Here is an 8263-nt window from a genome sequence, read left to right as displayed (position 1 = left end):
ACTGATGATGGGCCAGAAACGGAAAAAGTAAGAAGATGCAATATTGGAGCAAATGAACTGAATCCTGAGGGTGACTTTGCAGAGGACATTTTTGGAAGGTTATTGAACATTGTCATGAAGAGTCTGGTGCTTTCTTCTTACATATACTCTGAACCATTGCTGTATTTGTTTGTGCACAGCAGGATAACTGATTCATATCCAGGTGAATGGGAGTAACACTAGGAAAATTAATCTTAAAACTCTACCTCATTCCAAAAGCACCTGGAACATCAGGGATTGCTTGCAGATGCAGCTGGCATCTGAGTGGCAAATCTGACACCCCTGAAGTACTGCATTCTTAATACCAATAAAGGCATTCTGTTAATAGTGCAGTCTGTCCAGCAGAGGTCATTGTTAAAGGGCATGATTTAAGGTCCCATGATACAGCCACCCACCTTACTGAAGCTAAGCAATGGCTGGTCAGTATTTGGATGGACCACCTCCAAACTCTACTATCTTGAATTCCACAATGGAAAAAAGAATGGATAATAATGCAATAAATAAACTGATAGTTCATTAAGAGTCAATTTTGATATATTGGATTAGCCAGTCCAGAGGTCTACCAAAGCCCAATATAGACCATCTCTGTAGAAAAAAAGAGTGTAGAATCTCTGTAGAAAAAAGGAAAAGGAAAAAGGAAAAAAAGAACAAGCCTGTTTCACTCAGATAAACATCTGATAGCCAGGGAAATGCAAAGATTTATTTTAGCAAGAGGGTATGTTATCGGCATCTCCAACTACATCTGATTTTAGTAGCACCAAGTTATTTTGAAATAAGGAAAGGCAGGTGAGGGGTGATACATGCATTGAAGACAAAAACAAGTCAAATACATCTTATATTTGAGACATACTTAGCTGCCCTGCCAAGGCAAATCAGGACTGCACTCTTCGCTCCCCAATCAGAGATGGCATAGATTTGTATTCTTCACCATTGCCTTCTCTAGCTGTGCTGAAGCATTGAATATTCTCATCATGTACATAAGCTTGGAAAGAACCTGTCATAAAACACAGCAAATATCAGTAACAAAATCAGACACATCTACATACATCTCAGGCTCCTAAGCAGACTTTATTCAAGACACCATACACATAGTATGCACAAGCAAAAAGAAAAACAGGAAAAGTGGAGAAATATTCCTGTATGCTACACATATACTGTACTCTATGTTACAAAATCTTGGTTCAATACCCCCTTTCCCAGTGGTATGGGCATGGTTACAAAGAAGATAAGAATCTCTTATTCATTCAGGGTTGGGTTCAGTTCACACATAACTTCACTGAACTGTACATGAACTGTACATAACTTCATATCTCTGCACTTGATAACTGGTAGTTGAATGTGTGAACGAATCCATTTAAAAGCATCGACCTACATCTTCTGCAGCCAACAAGAGTGGAAGAAGGGCTCTGCCCTCACAGAGCAGCTGGAGCCTAGCCGCATTAAAGCTTTGCTCCGCCGTTCAGTGCATGCGAGTGAGGGGAGCCTCCCCTGGATCCAAAATCCCTCTTTGTTGACAGGAATATGTCCCTCCGGGCTACACAATGGGGACCACAAAAGAGAGCCCAGGCAGCAGCTGCTGATGCTAACTAAAGCAAACTTCATGCTGCCTCCTGCAGGGTGCTGAGGTTGGTGGTGAGGAGGAAGCTGCCCCCAGCTGCTGAGGTTGGTGGTGAGGAGGAAGAAGGTGGCACCTGAGCATGGGCGGTGGGGTCAGGGCTGGTGGCGGAGTTGGTGGCAGAGTGACAAATTTCTGCCAGGAGGAAGTGGGGGTGCATTCTGCTTCCCCACCCCCAAGGCTCTCAAAGGCTCTTTCTGAGGCAATTGCCTTGGTTTGCCTCGTGGGGGAGCTTCCCCCGAATATGAAACATCTGCACCTTCCCCAGTTCTACCTATGAGTACAGCAAGGTGGTCAAAGAGTGTTAAAAAGATGGCATCCACATGATGCAGCCTTGTATGCTCCTTTCACTTGCCTCCAGTGCCTAAATGCATCACAAGAAAGCCAGTTCCTGTTTGTTATGTTTTTTAAACATTAAAAACCCAATAATAGTTTTCATGGATTAATGAACCTACCATTAATCTGCTACACAGCAACCCGCCCACCCCAAGACAACAACAACTCACCTTCTGTTCCATCTGCTGAATTCTGAGCATGGGACAGAGGTGTGCTACTTTAGGCCACTTGCCATATGCCTCTTTTCCCCCGCAGGGAATGTTTCCTGCCTTCATTCATTTAAAAGCTGGTATAGTGAAGTGACTGGTCTGTGCCAGTCTGTGACGACAATACTGAGCTGGATGGACCTATGGTCTGACTCAGTATATGGCAGCTTCCTATGTTCCTATGACAATGGGCTAGGAATCAAGACGTTCCTGGTTTGAATCTCACCTCTTATGTGAATTCACTAGGTAGCCTCAGGCAAGCTACTCCCTTTCAGCCTCCCATCTGCAATACAGGGAGAATAATATTCACTTATCTTGCAGGGTTGTTGCAAGGATTGCAGCAGAATAATACACATGAAGTGCTCTGAAGATTTGAAAGTGCTATACAAACGCTAAGTTTTCTTAAAGTGTATGGGACCATAATTAGCATGGATTTTCTCACCATGATGTCTTGAAAGAGCAACTTGTATGGCACAGTGGTAGCATCCTTTAGAAGTAGGAATATGTTCATGGAAGTTGGCTTCATTTATTCATTCAATGACTGTGTAGGCCAAATCACACCATAGCACTTCTACTGAATGAATCAGCAGACACATGGGAGATCCAAGGATGAGATACACACATGCTTCTCCAGGGAGTTATTCACACTTAGCTTCATGCTGCGGGGTAAATGTTGAGTGAAGCCACTTCAAAGTACACTCACGGCATTGAGGGAAGCAGCCCCTCCCCTCTGCACTCTTTTCCTTTGTGTTTTCCTTCTAGTCAATGGTGGGCAAGAGGAGAGGGAGAAAGTATTGAAGAGCTACATCTGCATTTGTAAAGAGAGTATCCTTCTTATCATGCTAATGATTCTACTTCAGTGTCTCTTCCTATTTACTCCGAGGTTTTCAGAAAAAGTAGCTTAAAACCAGCATTTTTAAAACCCGGAAATACCTCAAGATAAGCTAGGATTAGCAAGTCAAAGCCCGACTTCTGTGTGGAGTAGATCCAAGGATCTCGAGGTGACTTCGGGGTATGTTTGGCTGCTGTGTGAATGCGCTCTCTCTCTCTCTCTTTCTCTCTGGAGATTCTGGGTAGACACTCTGTGTGTAAAGCCTCCTATATGCACTATCACCACAACTGACACAAACTAAAAGAATATATAGGAAGCAATTCATATGCAGCATAATCTCTATTTTCAAAAGGAGATTTCTTCCATCCCACCCAGAGCATATATATACTGTCCTGCTGCGATACAGAACAATCTCTCTACCAAACTGAAGGTGTTATGCACTTGAGAAAGAGCTTAATAATGTGTGATTGTGTGATTTAGGGCTCTTTCAGCATTACAGCAAATGGAAAACAAGCATTTAACAAAAGGACATAACTCATCAACCTGGGAAGCAGGCAATTTTGCTCTCCAGTAAATTCTCCTGATTATCTTCAAAACAGAGCGGTAAATATTTCTTTCTGTTGTAAGGTAAAATGGGGCTGCCTTGAATTGGTTTTGACAGAGTGCACCCCAGATACAGAGCTGCTTTCTTCTCCCTTTGCCTAACAAACATTGCCTTTGGAATAGCACAGGATTTCTGTGTTGGTAGAATTAGTGTGTATGGTGTGCATGCGTGTTCATTTTTAATTATGCCACTTTAGCAAGATAAATAATAGTGCATATTTTCTCAGATGTCTTTAAGTCAATAAGGTTGTTCACACGACCATTCACACCCAGGCTGGGGAGGGCTAAGGGGAAGGCAGGACAATACCTACCTTCCTCCACGTGTTCCTCATTGCTACTGGGCTCCACACACTAGGTACCCGCAAAACCAGCACACGAGCAATCCCGGAATAGCAAGGGGGCAGGGGGAAAGGAGGGCACATCCTCCCATGTCCCACAATACACCACACAAAAGACGCAGTGAAGATGGTAGCAGCATTTATGCTATGTAGCATACATATTGAGAAGCAGTTTGGATGAACCACTCCTGAATGCTGAGGGCGTGGCATGGGGGCTGGACATACACATACACACTTATGTCTCACACATATCCTTGTCCCATGGAGTCAAACTGGTGGACGAGACATCACCTAAACCAACCCTTTCTTTACTGCTGTAAGAAGCATTATTGCATCTTCTTCTCGAGTTATTCTGCCCCACTTCATTCTCCCCCGCTATTGTATCTTTTTTTGTATCTTTTTTGTATCTTTTTTGACAGTGAGCCCTTTAAGTCAGAGAACCATCTTCTCACTTCTTTGCTGTAGGAACATAGGAACATAGGAAGCTGCCATATACTGAGTCAGACCATTGGTCTATCTAGCTCAGTACTGTCTTCACAGACTGGCAGCGGCTTCTCCAAGTTTGTAGGCAGGAATCTCTCTCAGCCCTATCTTGGAGATGCCAGGGAGGGAACTTGGAACCTTCTGCTCTTCCCAGAGCGGCTTCATCCCCTGAGGGGAATATCTTGTAGTGCTCACACATCAAATCTTCCATTCAGATGCAACCAGGGCAGACCCTGCTTAGCTATGGGGACAAGTCATGCTTGCTACCACAAGGCCAGCTCTCCTCTCCTCTCTGTGTCAACCACCTTGAGAACTTTTTTGTTGAAAAGCATTTATAAACGATTCTAAATTTAAAAAATGGGGAAAAAACAATGTACAGGAGCACAAGTTTCAGAACAGTTACCATCTGAGCAACATTACTCGAAAAATGACTTTTCCCAACTTTATCGAAGGCTTTACCCTACTTTATGTTTCCAACTTTTAACATACCTACTGGGGACTGATCACCAATTCAGGAATGATTTATGTACTTCTTCTGACACTAGTGATCAGATCAAATTTCCCGGGAGGCCTCAAAATAGAATGAACTTTCTGGGAAGCCTCAAACAGAGATTGCTATTTGCAGGAGATTGTCCTTATAGCAAAAGTGTCACAATCCATACTAACTGGAGTCAGTGGTAGAGCTTCCTAAATATATCATAAAGGGCAAGCAAAGATGTGCAGAGGACGACAGACATGATGGATGAAGTAAAGGATTCTGCACGTAACTTCAAGAACATGGCATCTAACTTAGAAAACAACAGACTGATGCCTATCGATGTTGCAGTGGCACTAACAGAGTGACTGCAGAGTCCTGTGCAAGTCATGTGAACTGAATCCGACTTTCTATGGTGCCTGTCAGTTGCAATCACATTTATAGCAACTTACTTCAATCTGTCAGATCCGGTATGTGGCACCCACATAACTGACATTGCGGTGGGTAAAAGGCCTTTTAGAAAGCTGCCATCAACAGCCCCAGCCAATGTATACCTTGTTCAAGCCATCCTAAGCAATTTGTCTTTCTCCACCCTCTGGATCACTTGCACATGCACTCAATTTATGTTGATTCCTCTAGCAGCACTTAAATGTGGCTGCTGCAGGCTGAATATGGCATTTACGCATTGACACACTTTATTCAACATTAAATGAAATGAAAGAGGACAGGGCTGTGGGGGAACCAAGACAAAGAGGTGGAGAGACCAACATACAGTCTGCCCATAGGAGTATGCTTAATTGTATTATAATTCATGGTGCGGGCATCTCTCTCCCTTTCATCACCTGAATAAGCAACCATTTTACAAATCACCTATCTCTCTGTATAACAACACTTCCACCTTACTGACTCACTTGCTCGGCCACAGAGAGATCACCATGATTGAGGTACATTCCCAACACATGGAAAGCTGGAATCTGATAAACAGTCAAGACACTTTGGTTACCACTATATTCTGAACAAGGGATGCTTGTACCATCCACAGATGCATTTCCACAGAAAGTGAAGTACATCTTTTTAAAATCTTTACCTGCCCCTGAAATTCATATCATATGGAGAAAAAAAAGTTAGTACACTCTGCTAATGGGCATAAAGGTACCTGTTAATATTTCTTATATTTCTCAGAGGAAGAGCAACTGTCCCTGTTGAAATCCAGCATAATTTCCTTCCAGCAGCTTTTTGCTGGTGTCTCCCTTATGTCCATTTTTGAATGTGAGCCCCTTTGGGACAGGGAACCATTTTCTTACTCTTTGCTATGCAACCTACTTTGAGAACTTTGTTGGAAAGTGGTATATATAATTAATAATAAAAATAATAATGGTTATTGCTGTTATTATCATTATTATTTTTATTAGCCAGAGATCCATCCAAAATGACAGGTGGAACAATTGTTGCTTTTATGCGTCACCTTTCTCACTCTCTGCTTATACAATACAATACAACGGATATTTATAGACTGCTTTTCAACCAAAGTGCCCAAAGCAGTTTATGTTAGCCCTCCCTCCCTTTCCTCTGCTTGTTTTTCTGGCCCTCCACCTCTCCTTTCTTACCTTCCAACCTCTCTTTTCCAGCACTTGGTTTTTTATCATGGTTTTTGTTTTTGTTTTGTTATCTCCCCCCCACCCCCCCAAAAAATCTGGGTAGCTATACTTTTAACTGTGGTTTGGAGTGTTAGTGATGCAGTTTCTTATACAGCCAGCCAGGGGCGTAGCAAGGTTGGAGTGGGCCCAGAGACAAGATTTTAAAATGGGCCCCCCCACCAAAGTCCAGGGCCTCCGCACACCCCAGGCCCCCAAGGATTTAAGTCTGATATTCCAAAATAAGTATGCTGCCTGCAAATACATTTCACTGAATACACACACACACATCACAATATATAGTGATATACATTGAGTACTATACATTTGTATTACTTTTAATGCCTAGAACACACTAGAAAGATGAATTATTAAAATGGGCCCCTCGCTGCAGATTAGCAAAGGAGACTTTCAACCATGCAGGGTGAACCTATGTTTGTTTTCCCAGAATTCTGAACAAATTCAGTCAAGTTTGATTGCAGGAGGTTTTTCACAGGAGGCTTTTAAAGCCCTTTAAGACACATCTCCTCTGGAATGGAGGTGCTGCATTCACATGTTGGCCAGATTTACCCTGAAGTCCCTGCAAGTGATTGGGGAGCAGTTCACACACAAGAAAAATAAAATAAAAGCACCACACATGCTTCACAGTTCTCACTCAGACCTTCTGGGTTGCAAAACAACTTGAACATAAGTGCATTTATAAATGAATGAATGAATAAATAAAATTAATAAAATACTGTTCCAGAAGTTTTTGCAATTTTCTGCCATGAAACAAGCCACTTATAGGACTTTTTAGATAGTTTTTTTTAAGTCAGCAAATTTTCAAAGCTGTTTCAAAATAAATATTCAGAGACTTCTCGGTCCCTCCCCCCCCCATATCCAAGCCCTATGGCAAGCAGATCCCTATATATGGGGGGGGGGGGCGGGAAAGGTAACCACAAAAAGGAGTTCACACTCTACCTGGCAAATGCTGGTCTGGGTTAAGCAGGGCAGCAAGGGGTCTTCTGCTGCAGAGAACACTCTGGCTGCCTCCTCCTTCCTGGCTGGCTTGGGCCCTACTCGAGTTCAGGCTTCACTGCGGCCTACACGGAGGCCTCCGTGGAAGCCCCGCCCACCCGCCGATCAGCTGAGAGGCGGGAGAAAAGGAGCTCTTTGCAGCTTGGATTGCGGGCCAGCAGAACAAGCAGGAGAGATGGCGAAGAGGGCAAGTGGCTGAGAGGCTATGGGGCTGGGCAGGGGGCAATGGGGAGTCACATGAGGTGCCCCTGGGGTGCCCCTCCAGGCAGTGGGGCTCCCAGACAACTGTCTCCCCTTGCCCTATCATTGTTACGCGCCTGCAGCCAGCAGATATCACTTGTCAACACGAGCACTGTGAAAAGGAAAGGGAGTAGCAACACAAAGCACAAAACAATAGATCATTGCTGCCTGCATGTCTTTTCAGAGGCTGGCCCGCCCTTTAAAACAATGGTGCTTATTTTAAGGGTAATTAATGGTTGTTACACTTCTGTCTGAGGTGGCAATTTTTAGGGAGATGGAGTGCAAGTCAGGTCTGAATTTTCTAAATTGTGTAAGTGAAGGAAAGTATAGGTTTTGGAGCATTAGCAACCATCCCATGCACACACATAGAAATTATATATGTTAGATTATTTTGCCTTTTCCTAAAAGGCAGTAAACTCTGACTTTATGATATTATATCTTGACT

The 8263-nt window shown here is 43.3% G+C and overlaps 1 long non-coding RNA gene across 1 annotated transcript; it reads right to left on the bottom strand.

Annotated features, from left to right (window-relative positions):
* Positions 1 to 725: 725 nt before the first annotated feature.
* Positions 726 to 7615, bottom strand: LOC128346124 (uncharacterized). Its single transcript, XR_008316795.1, has 2 exons — positions 7522 to 7615; positions 726 to 1033 (listed from the first exon to the last, which is right to left on the bottom strand). It is a non-coding gene; the product is annotated as an uncharacterized LOC128346124 (long non-coding RNA).
* Between the last annotated feature and the right edge of the window lie 648 nt (positions 7616 to 8263).

This window comes from Hemicordylus capensis, chromosome 2, assembly GCF_027244095.1.
Source record: "Hemicordylus capensis ecotype Gifberg chromosome 2, rHemCap1.1.pri, whole genome shotgun sequence".
Lineage (NCBI taxonomy): Eukaryota > Metazoa > Chordata > Lepidosauria > Squamata > Cordylidae > Hemicordylus > Hemicordylus capensis.
The sequence above is the reverse complement of the archived record's forward strand: the minus strand, read 5'-3'. Positions and strand labels throughout refer to the sequence as shown.